This window comes from Dendrobates tinctorius, unplaced genomic scaffold, assembly GCF_039654945.1.
Source record: "Dendrobates tinctorius isolate UK_male_01 unplaced genomic scaffold, ASM3965494v1 ptg000231l, whole genome shotgun sequence".
Taxonomy (NCBI): domain Eukaryota; kingdom Metazoa; phylum Chordata; class Amphibia; order Anura; family Dendrobatidae; genus Dendrobates; species Dendrobates tinctorius.
In genome coordinates this window covers 19013518-19029768 of record NW_027361898.1, presented here as the reverse complement: position 1 = coordinate 19029768, position 16251 = coordinate 19013518, and the positions used below count along the sequence as shown (strand labels likewise).

The 16251-nt window shown below is 46.6% G+C and overlaps 1 long non-coding RNA gene across 1 annotated transcript; it reads left to right on the top strand.

The window, feature by feature from the left end:
- Nucleotides 1-11540: 11540 nt before the first annotated feature.
- Nucleotides 11541-13981, top strand: LOC141059770 (uncharacterized). Its single transcript, XR_012222594.1, has 3 exons — nucleotides 11541-12671; nucleotides 12751-12891; nucleotides 13206-13981. It is a non-coding gene; the product is annotated as an uncharacterized lncRNA (long non-coding RNA).
- Nucleotides 13982-16251: the final 2270 nt, after the last annotated feature.

The following is a 16251-nucleotide window of genomic DNA, read 5'->3' as shown; positions in this document are numbered from 1 at the left end:
TACACAACAACCACAAGACAGATTTCATCAACCAAGGTATCATATTAATCAGTAAAGGCTGTGGGCCCACGTTACGTTTTTGCCTCTGTGAGTGGCTGCGGTGGGTCCCTGGGAGGGCGAGGATGGGGTGCATGGGGGTGTGTGGCTTATCTCCCTGCAGTGCGGGAAAAAATAGAGTCCCGGGCGGAACAGCGGGTGGGCGGAGCAAAAACGGGACTGTCCCGCGAAATCCGGGACGGTTGGGAGCTATGAGTTATATTATACTCGCCCAGGTGCGGTCCGGGTCCGGTTTTGGTCCGATGGGTGTCACGGTCTGGCGCCTCCCAATTTTTCAAATGGTGACGGCCTCTTCTTTGCTTCCTTTCCTGGCTCCTGCGCAGGCGCACTGCTCTGCCCTGTTGAGAGCAGAGTTCTGCAGTGCACAGGCGCCGAGAAAGGTCAGAGAGGTCCTGCGCACTGCAGTACTTTACTCTGCCCTCAACAGGGCAGATAAAATACGCCTGCGCAGGGGCGCAACAGAAGCAAGGAGGAGGACATCATCGCTAGAAGAAGGGAGGCGCAGACCGGACCGCGACACCCATCGAACCAAAACCGGGACCCCCCCTGGGTGAGTATAATCTAACTTGTTTATCTTATCTTTCAGGTTTCATTGGGGGCTCAGTCAGGGCTTCTTTTCCTTTAGTAAGCTGTTGATCATCAAGCAATATACGATGACTTGGGTCCACATAAACAGCTGCCAGAATATTTTTATTTTCCAATAGCTGTGTCTCTCTCCGTTTCATTGAAGGAGAAATGCCATCTGCGATTAAATCTCCTCTTTGGGACAGGCAAAATAGCAAGTTCTTCCACTCCCTTATGAAAATGCCAGGAGTTAAATCCTCAGCTTGTAATTTTTTTTAGTCACGGTAAATAGGTGATTAAGCAATTCCTTCAATTCAGCCACCTGTTTCCATTGACCTTCATTTAGGGTTACCTGAGGGTTCGCCATATCTATAAGAAACGGTTTTAGCCAGGATCAAAATTAGGGGGGGAGGGGGCAGAACCTCATACTGTTCCGCAAAATCTCATACTGCACACCTCAGCTGCTGCAGAACCTTATACTGCACACTCCTACACTTGAAAATAAAGCCTGCACCTTAAGATGTGGTGAATGCAGTCTATTTATTCCAACTATCAATTGATGTTGATGTGTTACTGAAGACGAGCAATGCCTGTCCTGGGCGTCCTTTTGTGCAGCTATGAGGTGTACCTGACTGGTGCTAAAAAAAAAAAAAGGAGTGTTAGTCTGTGTGCTACCCGACTTTCATTCTTTTTGGTACAGATAAGATATGGATAGACAGGTATGGATAAATGGATAGAGCAGATTTATAATCTGCTTTTGCTATTGAAAACATTATCTATGAGCTCAAAAACCTTTCAGGTGATGCGGTTTTTTAAAAAGCTGATCTGCTTTTGCAGCTGAAAAACATATCCTCAAAAAACGCAGCAAAAACGCTGTGTGTGAATGTAGCCTTAGATCAGGAATAGAACAGCCATTTATAGGACATTTCATAACTTTCCCAAATTCCTATGAGAAAATATTCAGCACATTCTTCATTGAACCACTGTACCCAATTTATTATATATTTTAGGAGTCGGACCATTTTATACCGACTCCGACTCCACCAAAATGAGCTCCGACTCCACGACTCCGACTCCACAGCCCTGCTTGTGGGGTCTGTTTGGGTTGGGGGGGTTAATGCACGCTTGTGGGGTCTGGTTGGGTCCTGGGGGGGTTAATGCACGTCTGGTTGGGTCTCCGGGGGGGTGTTAATGCACGCTCCCGGGGTCTGGCTGGGTACTGGGAGGTTAGTGCACGCTTGTGGTGTCTGGTAGTCCCGAGAGAGGGGATTAATGCACGCTTGTGGTGTCTGGTAGTCCCAGGAGAGTGGGGGGTTGATGATGCACGCTTGTGGTGACTGGTAGTCCCGGGAGAGGGGGGGGTTGATGATGCACGCTTGTGGTGACTGGTAGTCCCGGGAGAGGAGGGTTGATGATGCACGCTTGTGGTGTCTGGTAGTCCCGGGAGAGGGGGGTTAATGATGCATGCTTGTAGTCCCGGGAGAGGGGGATTAATGATGCACGCTTGGGGTGTCTGGTAGTCCTGGGAGAGGGGGGTTAATGATGCATGCTTGGGGTGTCTGGTAGTCATGGGAGAGGGGGGTTAATGACGCACGCCTGGGGTGTCTGGTAGTCCTGGGAGAGGGGGGTTAATGATGCACGCTTGGGGTGTCTGGTAGTCCTGGGAGAGGGGGGTAAATGATGCATGCTTGGGGTAGTCCTGGGAGAGGGGGGTTAATGATGCACGCTTGGGGTGTCTGGTAGTCCCGGGAGAGGGGGGTTAATGATGCACACTTGGGGTGTCTGGTAGTCCCGGGAGAGGGGGGGTTAATGATGCACGCTTGGGGTGTCTGGTAGTCCCGGGAGAGGGGGGTTAATGATGCATGCTTGTGAGGTCTGGTTGGGGGTTAATGCACGCTTGTGGGCTCTGGTTATACTTTGGGGGAGTACTAATGCATGCTTGTGGGGTCTGCTTGGGCTCCCAGGAGGGTTAATGCACGCTTGCCGTGTCTGGTTGGGTCCCGGGGGGGGTTAATGCACGCTTGCAGTGTCTGGTTGGGTCCCGGGGGGGTTAGTGCATGCTTGCCGTGTTTGGTTGGGTCCCGGTGGGGGGCTTAATGCACGCTCACGATGTTGGGTTGGGTCCCGGGGGGGGGGAGGTTAATGCACACGCTTGCAGGGTCGGGTAGTCCCGGGGGGGTTAATGCACGCTTGTGGGTTCTGTTTGGGTCCCGGGGGGGGGTTAATGCACGCTTGTGAGGTCTGGTTGGGCTCCCGGGGGATTAATGCACGTCTGCGGGGTCTGGTTGGGTCTCCGGGGTGGTTAATGTATGCTTGTGAGTTCTGTTTGGGTTTCCGGCGGGATTAATGCATGCTTGTGGGGTCTGGGTGGGCTCCTCACTGTGGGGGGGATTAATGCATGTTTTTGTGGCTTGGTTGGGCTCCATGGGGGGTTAATGCATGCTTTTGGGGTCTAGTTGGACCCCGGGGGGTTAATGCACGTTTGCGGGGTCTGGGTGGACCCTGCATTAACCCACCCCAGAAGCCCACCAGATCCCACAAGCGCGGAGGGTTTAATGCACGCTTGTGTGTCTGGTTGGGCTCACGCGGAGGGGGTTAATGCATGCTTTTGTGGTCTGGTGGGCTCCTTGGGGGTCTAATGCAGGGCCCAACCAGACCTCTCAAGCGTGCATTAACCCTCCCCCAGGGCCCTACCGGACCCCACAAGCATGCGTTAAGCGACCCCCAGAAGCCCAACCAGACCCCACGAGCGTGCATTATCCCCAGTAGGGCCCCCCCCCGGGGACAAATAGACCCCACAAGCGTGCATTAACTCCTCCAGGTATGGTTGGGATCTTGGGACGGGGGGATTTAATGCACAATTGTGGTGTCTGAGTGTCTTGGGGACTTGATGCTTTGGCAATGGGGCCTGTCTGCATCTGTTGTGACTTGAAAGGGGGGGATTGATTTTGGGGTAGGCGCTCGACTGGTAGGGCTTTTTGTTTGGGGAAGAGGTGCCATCTGGTGGGGGTTTATACTTGGGGGGGGTGTCTGACGGGAGGTGGACATCCGACTGGGGTTTATGATGGGGAAGCTGGACATCCGATGGGACTTATGCTGGGAGGGGGTGGACGTCCGATGGGGGTTTATGCTTAAGGGGGGTGGACGTCCGATGAGGTTTATGCTGGGGAGGGGTCAGGGGTGGACGTTGATGAGGTTTTATGCGGGGGGCGAATGTGCAATGACAGTTTTAAGCTGGGAATGGCATCCAGTAGGGGCTTTTGCTTATGGGGGGGTGGACGTCCGATAGGGGCTTAGGCTTAAGGGGGGGTGGACGTCCAATGGGGTTTATGCTGGGAGTGGCGTTCGATAGGGGCTTATGCTTAAGGGGGGTGGACGTCCGATGAGGGTTTATGCTTGGGGGTGTTTGGACGTCCGATGGGGGCTCATGCTTGGAGGCGTGTGGGCGTCTGATGGGGGTTTATGGGTTTATGCTTGGGGGTTGGACGTCCAATGGGGTTAATGCTGTAATGGGGGGGAGGGGCGTCTTCAGGACAGGTATATCCTACCAGGCAGTGAGGGGGCTCCATTAAATAAATGAAGGGACAAGACAAATATGTCCTAGTTTTCCCCTGAGCAATATGGACATCACCTGGGGAAACCTTCATATTCATGCGGCCTCCACGTTTGACAGAGGCTCCTGCAACCCTACTCTTAAAAAAAAAAAAAAAAAATCCAGGCTCTCATCTAGCCTCGGCCACACCACCAGCACCCTGAAAATCATGCACGCCAACTTTCTAGTGCTTCCTGCCCTCTACCTATCAGGGTAAGAGTACTTTTCTTCTGCAACAGAAGCCTAAACTCCTGCTTCCCAAGAGGTGCACAGTCCAATTGTGGTTGTTTCGGAAATGTTCAGTTCAAAAAAAGCAACTAACAGGACAACTCTCCTACCCGCCAGAAAAAGAAACCTTCCTTCAGGCCCAACCCCCACCTGGCATCCACAAACCCATCAGCGCTGGTCTACTACGCCTGGATCTTGTAGACTCCCTTTGGCATGACGGGGCGTTCCCACCTTGGATGTCTCTCAGGGTTGGCTGCCGTCTCCTTAACTATTCAAGGCTGGTATTATGATATCTGGTCCTAGACACCGGAAGCAGGCCCGGGGGCCGAGCCACAGACCCATCAGTCCTGCCCGCATGCACCAACAGCATATTACAGTTGTACAATACATATGAAATGCATTACATGAAACAAGCAAAAGTTTTCAATGCAAAAAAATGCACTTTTATAAAATTAGAAAGGTTTCTATATATGTAAGAATGTTATTTAGCCAATATTTCTGTAAGTAAAAGTCTGAGATTTCAGTGGGAAATCTTAATTTGTTCCTCTTAAACTGGTTCAGATTGTAAATAAAACATTGCTCTGATCTAAGTCTCCATGTTGTAATTTAGCCTTTTATTTCATGCATGGACAAGCCCATGATGCATCTGTGTAACACATGGAAGGTGCTGTAATAACTGGGTTAGGCTAGTTTCACACTAGCCCCCTGCTGTGCCCCCCTTCCGGTCATCTCCTACTATCGCACATCGCTGCATGCGATCTGCGCACCGTATCTTTAGCATAGGGTGCGCAGACCATGCGCTAGTAGGATTTTGTGTGCGCTGCGCTCTTTTGACGGTGCGCCGAGCACACCAAAATGCAACGTGGTGCGTTCAGCGCACCGTCAAAAGGGCGCAGCGCACGCAAAATCCTACTAGCGCACGGTCTGCGCACCCTATGCTAAAGATAGGGTGCGCAGATTGCATGCAGCGATGTGCGATCGTAGGAGGAGATGACCGGAGGTGGTGCGGCTTAGCGGCGCTCTGTGTAGATACGCTACTGTGAAACTAGCCTTAGACAGGTAAACCACTTTTGAGACAGTGAAGTTCACTTGTACAAGCTGCATAGATGTAAGCCTGCCTAAAGGGAACATGTCACCAGGATTCCCCATAAAAAACGATACAAACTGGTGTGCATGGAGCGTGTAAGCGCACGTTCACACTGGCCACTGAACAGAAAAAAAAACACAAGCATGATTGAATACCCTGCAGTAAATGGCATAGTGCATGAAAATAATATACGGGATTTAGTTAACACGTTCTTTATTAAAAAAGCCAAAGTCATCCCGCCACTTCACGGTGACGTAATTGGGACAGTCCTAACTAATATTAAAAACCTTACCGCTTTGTCCTGTGACTTGCTTGTGGATAAGGACTGAGAAGGATTAGGCCCAAATAGTGGACACACAGGAATGGGAAACCACATCAATATATAAAGGTTTTTAATATTAGTTATCACTGTCCCAATTAGGGTCACTGTGAAGTGGTAGATGGCTTATGGCTTTTGCATTTTTTTTAAATCGAGCGTGTTAACCAAGTACCTTATATTTTCATGCATTATTGCTGTTTACTACAGGGTATTCAATCATTGTTTATGCCCCCCCCTATATAAAGTACTACCACTACCTGTATGTCGCCATATACAGCATTCTAGAATGCTGTATATATAGTACGACCACTACCTGTATACCCTCTATATACAGCATTTTATAAAGCACGTCCACTATCTGAATGCCCTTATATATACACAACATTCTAGAATGCCCATCTGCATAACTTTGTTTTTTTTATTAGATTTGCCTGCGGGGCAGTCCCATCCAATGGGCTTCGCTAGTCTTAATCTGCTGCCTCCTCTTCTATCACTGTCCTTCTTTCTTTGAGTCGATGACGCGTCCTAAGTCCATCCACACAGTATCTTCCATCGCGTTCCAGTGCTGACTTCTCTCTGCGCTTTGCAATATTTTGCTTTGTGATTGGCAGGGCAGAGACGTGTTCCTGCACAGAAGCGTCATGGGGGAGGTTGTGTGGATGATGTAGGATGCATCATCCACAGGAAGGAGGACTACTGGAAGAAGAACAGTGACAAACATGATACCAGACCGCCTCGTAGGTGAGTATAAGATGTTATTCTCATTTGCCTCAGACCACACGTGAGGTCGTTTCGAGACTGTGCCTCAGACCACACGTGAGGACGTTTCGGACTGTGCCTCAGACCACACGTGAGGACGTTTCGGACTGTGCCTCAGACCACACGTGAGGACGTTTCGAGACCGTGCCTCAGACCACACGTGAGGACGTTTCGGACTGTGCCTCAGACCACACGTGAGGACGTTTCGAGACTGTGCCTCAGACCACGCGTGAGGACGTTTCAAGACTGTGCCTCAGACCACACGTGAGGTCGTTTCGAGACTGTGCCTCAGACCACACGTGAGGACGTTTCGAGACTGTGCCTCAGACCACGCGTGAGGATGTTTCGAGACTGTGCCTCAGACCACACGTGAGGACGTTTCGGACTGTGCCTCAGACCACACGTGAGGACGTTTCGGACTGTGCCTCAGACCACACGTGAGGACGTTTCGAGACCGTCCCTCAGACCACACGTGAGGACGTTTCGAGACCGTCCCTCAGACCACACGTGAGGACGTTTCGAGACCGTGCCTCAGACCACACGTGAGGACGTTTCGAGACCGTGCCTCAGACCACACGTGAGGACGTTTTGAGACCGTGCCTCAGACCACACGTGAGGACGTTTCGAGACCGTGCCTCAGACCACACGTGAGGACGTTTCGAGACCGTGCCTCAGACCACACGTGAGGACGTTTTGAGACTGTGCCTCAGACCACGCGTGAGGACGTTTCGAGACTGTGCCTCAGACCACACGTGAGGACGTTTCGAGACTGTGCCTCAGACCACACGTGAGGACGTTTCGAGACTGTGCCTCAGACCACACGTGAGGACTTTTCGAGACCGTCCCTCAGACCACACGTGAGGACGTTTCGAGACCGTGCCTCAGACCACACGTGAGGACGTTTCGAGACCGTGCCTCAGACCACACGTGAGGACGTTTCGAGACCGTGCCTCAGACCACACGTGAGGACGTTTCGAGACCGTGCCTCAGACCACACGTGAGGACGTTTCGAGACCGTGCCTCAGACCACACGTGAGGACGTTCCGAGACCGTGCCTCAGACCACACGTGAGGACGTTCCGAGACCGTGCCTCAGACCACACGTGAGGACGTTTCGAGACCACCCGCCAGACATCAGACCACACGGGAGAACATTCCTACGCTGTGCCTGCCATGCCTCAAAGTGGCACAGAAAGCAGAGTAGAAAGTTGGTCATTGTATTTTAACCCCTTCATGACCAAGCCTATTTTGACCTTAATGACCAGGTCATTTTTTGCAATTGTGACCAGTGTCCCTTTTTGAGGTAATAACTCTGGAACACTTCAACAGATCCTAGCGATTCTGAGATTATTTTTTCGTGACATATTGGGCTTCATGTTAGTGGTAAATTTAGGTAGATAATTTTTGCATTTATTTGTGATAAAATCAGAAATTTGGCGAAAATTTTGCAGTTTTCAAATTTTTAATTTTTATTCTGTTAAACCAGAGAGTTATGTACCACAAAATAGTTACTAAATAACATTTCCCACATGTCTACTTTACATCAGCACAATTTTGGAAACAAAATTATTTTTTATTAGGAAGTTATCAGGGTTAAAAGTTGACCAGTGATTTCTCATTTTTACAACAAAATGTACAAAAAAACACTTTTTTTTTTTTTTAGGGACCTCCTCACATTTGAAGTCACTTTGAGGGGTCTATATGGCAGAAAATACCCAAAAGTGACACCATTCTAAAAACTGCACCCCTCAAGCTACTCAAAACTACATTCAGGAAGATTAACCCTTCAGGTGCTTCACAGGAACTAAAGCAACGTGGAAGGAAAAATGGACATTTTAATTTTTCCAACAAAAATTTTCTTTTAGCATCAATTTTTTTTTATTTTCACACGGCAACAGGATAAAATGGATCCTAAAATTTGTTGGGCAATTTCTCCTGAGTACATGGATACCTGTTTGGGTGCACAGCAGGGCTCAGAAGGGAAGGAACACCATTTGACTTTTTGAATGGAAAATATGCTGGAATATTTAGCGGTTGCCATGTCGCGTTTGGAGAGCCCCTGTGTGCCTAAACATTGGAGCTCCCCGACAAGTGACCCCATTTTGGAAACTACACCCCAAGGAACTTGTCTAGATGCATAGTGACCACTTTGAACCCCCAGGTGCTTCACAAATTGATCCGTAAAAAAAAATACTTTTGGCACAAAAATTTTCTTTTAGCCTCAGTTTTTTCATTTTCACATGGGCAACAGGATAAAATGGATCCTAAAATTTGTTGGGCAATTTCTCCTGAGTACACGGATACCTCATATGTGGTCATAAACCACTCTTTCGGTGCACGGAAGGGAAGGAGCGCCATTTCACTTTTTGAATGGAAAATTAGCTCCAATCGTTATTGGAAGCCATGTCACGTTTGGAGAGCCCCTATGTGCCTAAACAGTGAAAAAACCCCACAAGTGACACCATTTTGGAAACTAGACCCCTTAAGGAACTTATCTAGATGTCTGGTGAGCACTTTGAAACCCCAAGTACTTTACAAAAGTTTATAAAACAGAGCAGTGAAAATAAAAAATCATTTTTTTCGTCAAAAATCATTTTTTAGCACGCTATTTTTTATTTTCCTAAGGCTATGTGCACACGGTGTGGATTCTGCTGTGGAAGCGCAGCGGTTTGGTTCTGCGGTTCCGCAGCAGATTCTGCAGCGTTTGACAGTACCATTATTTTCTATGGAAAAAAGAAAAACCTGTGCACGTGCTGCGGATTTTACCGCGCGGTTTTGCTGCGGTTTACAATCCGCAGCATGTCAATTCTTTTTGCGGTTCAGCTGCATTACTTTCTGCACCCATTGACTTCTATTGATTCTTGCAATTCCGCAACAAAACCGCGGAGATAAAAATATCTGCTGTTATTGCTGCGGAATTGGGTGCAAAACCGCAGCAGAAGGAAGTGATGTAGGGAGGAAGAGGAAGTGTGTGGGCGGAGTGTAGTATAGGGAAGAAGAAGGACGTCGCCATCTTTAACATCATGGAAGGCTACCGTCGCATGGGGATCGATGTGGGCCGTCTCATTGATTTGGTATGTATGCATGAATGTATGTGTGTGCGTCAGTCTGTGTTCGTCAGTCTGTATGTGTCTGTCTGTGTGCGTCAGTCTGTGTGCGTCAGTCCCCATGCGACGGTAGGCCCACAACTGTGCTCAGTTGCTGTATGGGACTGCTGCTCCCATCCGACTATAGGATGGGAGAGTAGTCCCTGCGACGACCGTGCACAGTTGTGAAATGGTAAAAAAAAAAAAAAAACATACATGACACATACAATACATGTAACATACAACATTAAACACATACTCCCCAGCTAGAGATGCTCCTGCCCTTTTTCGCGGAGTTTCCCGGTGTTCGGGCGCTCCGGGACCTCGCTTTCCGGCACTCTAGCTGTGTGTGACCTTTCCCACGCAGCAGTGCCGTAGAGTACCGGAGTCTATGAACTCCTGTAAACTCTCTCACGCATGCGCAGTACACACTGCAGGAGCTTAGCTCCTGTCAGTGTGTTTCTGCAGCCATGGAGGATGGTCACATCTCAGGATGTGACTGTTTTCCATGGCAGATCGTCGTGGGACCCTCGTTTATGGACTGCATCGGACCAGGGAGTATGAATTTGGTTTATTATTTTATCTTTTTTCTAGGAGAACGAGGGCGTCGCAATGGATTGAGTGTAAAATAAGATTTTTGGTCAAAAAACTTGTCTTTTTATTTCATTAAAGGTTTTTTTTTTGTCTGTGTTTTCTTTCAAATTTTACTTTTTTGGATTAATAATAGATCGGCGTCTTCTTGACGCCTCTCCATTATTAACCGGGCTTAATGTCACCGATCAAAGGTGACATTAACCCCTTTATTACCCCACATTCCGCCGCCGCGGTGCGGGAGTGGAAAGAGAGGGGCTAAGTGCCGGAATTGGCGCATCAATAGATGCGCCGTTTCTGGGGCGGCTGCGGGCTATTTGTAGCCGGGGGGGGGCAATATGCATGGCCCCTTCCTAGGCTATGAATATCAGCTCGCAGCTGTCTGCGTAGCCTTTCTGGCCCAAAAATATAGGGGGACCCCACGTCAATTTTTTTTTTTGGGTGGTTCCCCTATTTCTAGAGTCAGAAAGGCTGCGCAGACAGCTGTGGGCTGATATAGCAAGGCTACAAATATTAACCCTCAGCTGTCTGCTTAGCCTTTCTGGCCCTAAAATATAGGGGGACCCCACGTAAAAAAAATTTTGGGTGGTCCCACCATTTTTAGAGACCGAAAGGCTGCGCATACATTAACCCTTCCCAGCCAACACGTAATTGGGGAACCCAGAACGTATTTTAGATTCTATTTGTGATATTGATTATGGTTGGGATTATGGTAGGGATTGTACAAAGTGTAGGGATTATGATAGGGATTATGGTCGGGATTATGGTAGGGATTGTCCAAAGTGTAGGGAATATGATAGGGATTATGGTAGGGATTGTCCAAAGTGTAGGGTTTATGGTAGGGATTGTCCAAAGTGTAGGGATTATGGTAGGGATTGTCCAAAGTGTAGGGATTATGATAGGGATTATGGTAGGGATTGTCCAAAGTGTAGGGATTATGATAGGGATTATGGTAGGGATTGTCCAAAGTGTAGGGATTATGGTATGGATTGTCCAAAGTGTAGGGATTATGATAGGGATTATGGTAGGGATTGTACAAAGTGTAGGGATTATGGTAGGAATTGTCTAAAGTGTAAGGATTATGATAGGGATTATGGTAGGGATTGTCCAAAGTGTAGGGATTATGATAGGGATTATGGTAGGGATTATGGTAGGGATTGTACAAAGTGTAGGGATTATGATAGGGATTATGGTCGGGATTATGGTAGGGATTGTCCAAAGTGTAGGGATTATGATAGGGATTATGGTAGGGATTGTCCAAAGTGTAGGGTTTATGGTAGGGATTGTCCAAAGTGTAGGGATTATGGTAGGGATTGTCCAAAGTGTAGGGATTATGATAGGGATTATGGTAGGGATTGTCCAAAGTGTAGGGATTATGATAGGGATTTTGGTAGGGATTATGGTAGGGATTGTCCAAAGTGTAGGGATTATGGTATGGATTGTTCAAAGTGTAGGGATTATGATAGGGATTATGGTAGGGATTGTACAAAGTGTAGGGATTATGGTAGGGATTGTCTAAAGTGTAAGGATTATGATAGGGATTTTGGTAGGGATTGTCCAAAGTGTAGGGAATATGATAGGGATTATGGTAGGGATTATGTTAGGGATTGTCCAAAGTATAGGGATTATGGTAGGGATTGTCCAAAATGTAGGGATTATGATAGGGATTATGGTAGGGATTGTACAAAGTGTAGGGATTATGGTAGGGATTATGGTAGGGATTGTCCAAAGTGTAGGGATTATGATAGGGATTAAGGTAGGGATTGTACAAAGTGTAGGGATTATGGTAGGGATTGTCCAAAGTGTAGGGATTATGGTAGGGATTGTCCAAAGTGTAGGGATTATGATAGGGATTGTCCAAAGTAGGGATTATTGTAGGGATTATGGTAGGGATTGTGCAAAGTGTAGGGATTATGGTAGGGATTGTCCAAAGTGTAGGGATTATGGTAGGGATTGTCCAAAGTGTAGGGATTATGATAGGGATTATGGTAGGGATTGTCCAAAGTGTAGGGATTATGGTAGGGATTGTCCAAAGTGTAGGGATTATGGTAGGGATTGTACAAAGTGTAGGGATTATGATAGGGATTATGGAAGGGATTACGGTAAGGGAAAAGATTAGGGTAAAGGTTATGGGTAGTGTAAGCTTAGGGGTAGGGTTAGGTTTGTTTTTTTTGCATAATGCTTTTTCCTTGTTTTTTTTTTTTTTTCGGGTAAACATAGTATCTAATGATCGGAATCTCTACATTGTAGGTCCGTGATTTTCCACCTATATGGGACCACTCGGACGAGGCCTACAAGGACAGCTATTGCGATCACTGCTGGACCAAAGTGGTACGCCAGTTGTATCCTGACTGGGATTCTTGTAACAAAACAACACAGTTGCAAATAGGTAATTCTAATGTTCGTTACACTACAAAAATTGGTGTATCAAAATATTATAATTAATGTTTTGTTGCTTTTTTTCTTAGAGAAAGATGTAAAGCAGTGATGGAGATCCGTGAAGGACAGATTCCATAAATATGTGGCAAGCTGCAATAAAAGTGGATCCTCTCCCACCCGACACTCTTTCCCTTTTTATGAGGAACTACAATTTTTGGTAACTGGCGTAGGTAAATAATTTTTATTTATACAAAGTCTTTGAAAGCAATCTCTCCTCTATTTGTAGGTGGTATAACACAATCGGCTGCGTATTAAACGCTGCATACAACTGCACCGTTATTTTAATTTGTTGTGCCCACATAGAACAGCATAGTAGAAGACGTGATGAAATTCCCTCTCCACTATGTGTACAAACAGTGGAGGTTGTAGAGCTACGACCCCGGACATGTGACACGTGTTTTGTCCCCACAGCATGTCACTTGTCTTGCGTTTGCACTCTGTCTCAGAAAGATTTTGAGATTATGTTTTTTTTTCTCTCAAACAGCACTCAAGGCAACATTGTCCCTCCGGCAGAGGAAGATTAGGAAGAGGCATCTGGACCTTCAACTGTAGCTCCTGCGACCTGTTCTTCAGCTGGTGAAGATGGTTCTGGTGGTGGCCCATTGTCTGCAGATGCTGGGGCATCGTCGTCCGCCGCTGCTGAAAATTGTGTTGTAGTGGAAACAGTTGGTAGAGGAAGGGCTGGCGGTCCGGTGTCAGGAGAGCCAAACCAAAAAAAAACCCCAAAAAACCCAGAGGATTAAACAATAAAAGAAGCAAATGAGATGCTAGCCTTGATAAAAAAAAGTCAACCACGGAAGATGAATTTGATTTTTTCGCTTTACAAATCGCTAACAAGGCTCGCTCTCTGCCACCGGATCGCCAGAACATTTTCACAAGCACGGTCCAAATGTCGCTTACAGCGTTGCATGATCCCACACCTATTTTGCCATATGATGACATTTTGATGTCGGTTTTCGGACTTTTCCGGAAAAAAAACCAAGGCCAACCACAAAATCTACAATATCAAGCCAGTCGCCCATACACTAGTGAGCTGCTTGGACCCCCAACCAATCAAACTTACAATCAGGATGCCGCAACAAACTATGGGTACTACCCACAGTACCAGAATTTGAACAAAATAATAAAGTTTCTGGTTGACCTTTTTGTTGTTGGCCGAAAATGTTTGTGGCCATATGTTATCTTTCAAATTGAAAAATTAATGACAATGTTTGTCATAAAGTTTATTGTTTTTCTAATAAATTTTTTTGGTTACTTTTACTTAGTGTTCTTTCTCCAAATTAGAAGGGGGCTACACAACGGCTACATACGGCCAGTGTCATGGATACATCATTCATGACAACACTATTGGGTAGAGTCAAAGTATGGTGATGGTGTAAGTTGAGGGGACTATGGGACCTACATAAATTAAAATAAACCGCTCCTTGTGCAAGTTTTGAAATGATGACCATACAATTCGAAATTCAAATTTTTTTAATTGCGTAAGGATACATAGAAACTATAATTTTAGCATAGTACATGCTCAGTCCAATCAATAGACCAGCGGTCTAAAAGTACCAACAAATGTTTCCTTCTCCATAGTGGGGGTCGGGTGGTCCGGCCTGTGCCCATAGAAAGTATGTTGTTATGAATCCAAAAAAAAAAAAAATAGCAAAAGAAAAAGAGGGGTCCTTCTTTGCTGCCGCTCAATCTTCTTCTTCTCTGATCATTCACTGCTGTTCAGACTGCCCAACACCAGCACAGGAGTATTGCCAGTGCACGGCACCTTCTGGACTCATAAAATAGTTAGTAAAGGTTTCTCTCACACGCACACCCGAGTTGGATGGTCTTCCCACATGGCACACTGGATTACATTGTGGCTGCTGGTACTCCACATCTACCTCGGAGCTGTACTCACGAGAATAGTTGTGGAGTACGCAGCAGGCCTTAATCACGGTGTCAATGGTGTCTGGATCCAACTGGATGGCAGTGTGAAAGATCCTCCACTGACTAGTCATGATCCCGAAGGTGCATTCCACATATCTTTGTGCACGACTCAGCCGATAATTAAAAATCCTCCGCCGGGCAGTCAATCCCCTTCGTGGGTTTGGGCGCAGCAGGGTTGTCATTAATGGAAAGGCCTCATCCGATACCATCACAAAGGGCACTGGATGTGTGGAACCCGGCAAAGGTCTTGGGGCTGGGAGCGTTCCACCATCTCGAAGAATTTGCTGTCCAACATGTGATGTTCGCAACACCCGAGAATCCCCAGTACTGCCATAAGCACCAACGTCGATGGCAACAAACTTGCAATGTGTATCAGCCACCGCCATCAGGACCACCGAAAAATACTTCTTATAATTAAAGAAGCGTGATCCTGATCGTGGTGGCTTCTGCACTCTTACATGTTTACCATCAACTGCACCTATGCAGTTTGGGAAATTGGCCACAGACTAAAAGCCTGCTGCGACCTGCAGCCAAGTCTCCTCGGTTGGGGAAGGCATCACCGTGGGCTGCAATTTCTGCCAGATGACGTCACATGTGCACCTCACAATCTGAGAGATAGTGGATTTACCAACTCTAAATTGGAGGTGTAGGGATGTGTAGTTCTGTCCTGTGGCCAAATACCTGAAAAGAAAAAAAAAAAAAAAATTAGAAATGTCACACAAAAAATGTAATATAACCTACCAGCATGTATGGGCGCTATAGAGGCCTAATCTGCCTTTCAGGTCTTCTATGAAGTATTCTATGTTGTCGCTAACAGCCCATTGTAAAAAGAAAGCTGGAAAAAAACACGGTGGCTGAGTGGTTAGCGCTGCAGCCTTGCAGCGCTGGGGTCCTGGGTTCGAATCCCACCAAGGACAACATCTGCAAGGAGTTTGTATGTTCTCCCTGTGTTTGCGTGGGTTTCCTCCGGGCACTCCGGTTTCCTCCCACATTCTAAAGACATACTGCTAGGGAATTTAGATTGTGAGCCCCATCGGGGACAGTGATGATAATATGTGCAAATTGTAAAGCGCTGTGGAATATGTTAGCGCTATATAGAAATAAAGATTATATAAAAATAAAGATTATATATACATAGACCCATTAATTAGAGTGTGTCAGTATCTCCGTTACAAAGTGAACACAAAAAAAAATGGTTACTTAATGATTACATACTTTTATACACATTTTAAATGGTAAAATAGCTAGAGTTATTTTGCAACTTACCGCCTCAAATCATTATAAAGAACATGAAAATGCCCTTTGTCGGTTCTGTCAACTAAGAGTGGGTGCACCCAAAATTTATGCCCTTGCTTTCTCCTTCTGCGCTGCTGCTGCAGGGACTGAAAAAAAATATACTTTTAGTACACAGCACACTCCAAAAACAAATATATGTGAACAATTTTATGATTCATAACCTCTCAAAAATATTCTTAATCCAAAACATAATCTAAACTCTGATTTCCCAAAAAAAACATCCAAAATCTATTCATAATCCAACCAAACCACAACACTAATCCAAAACACACCAATAAACCCTAATCCCATACCCAATCCATAATCCC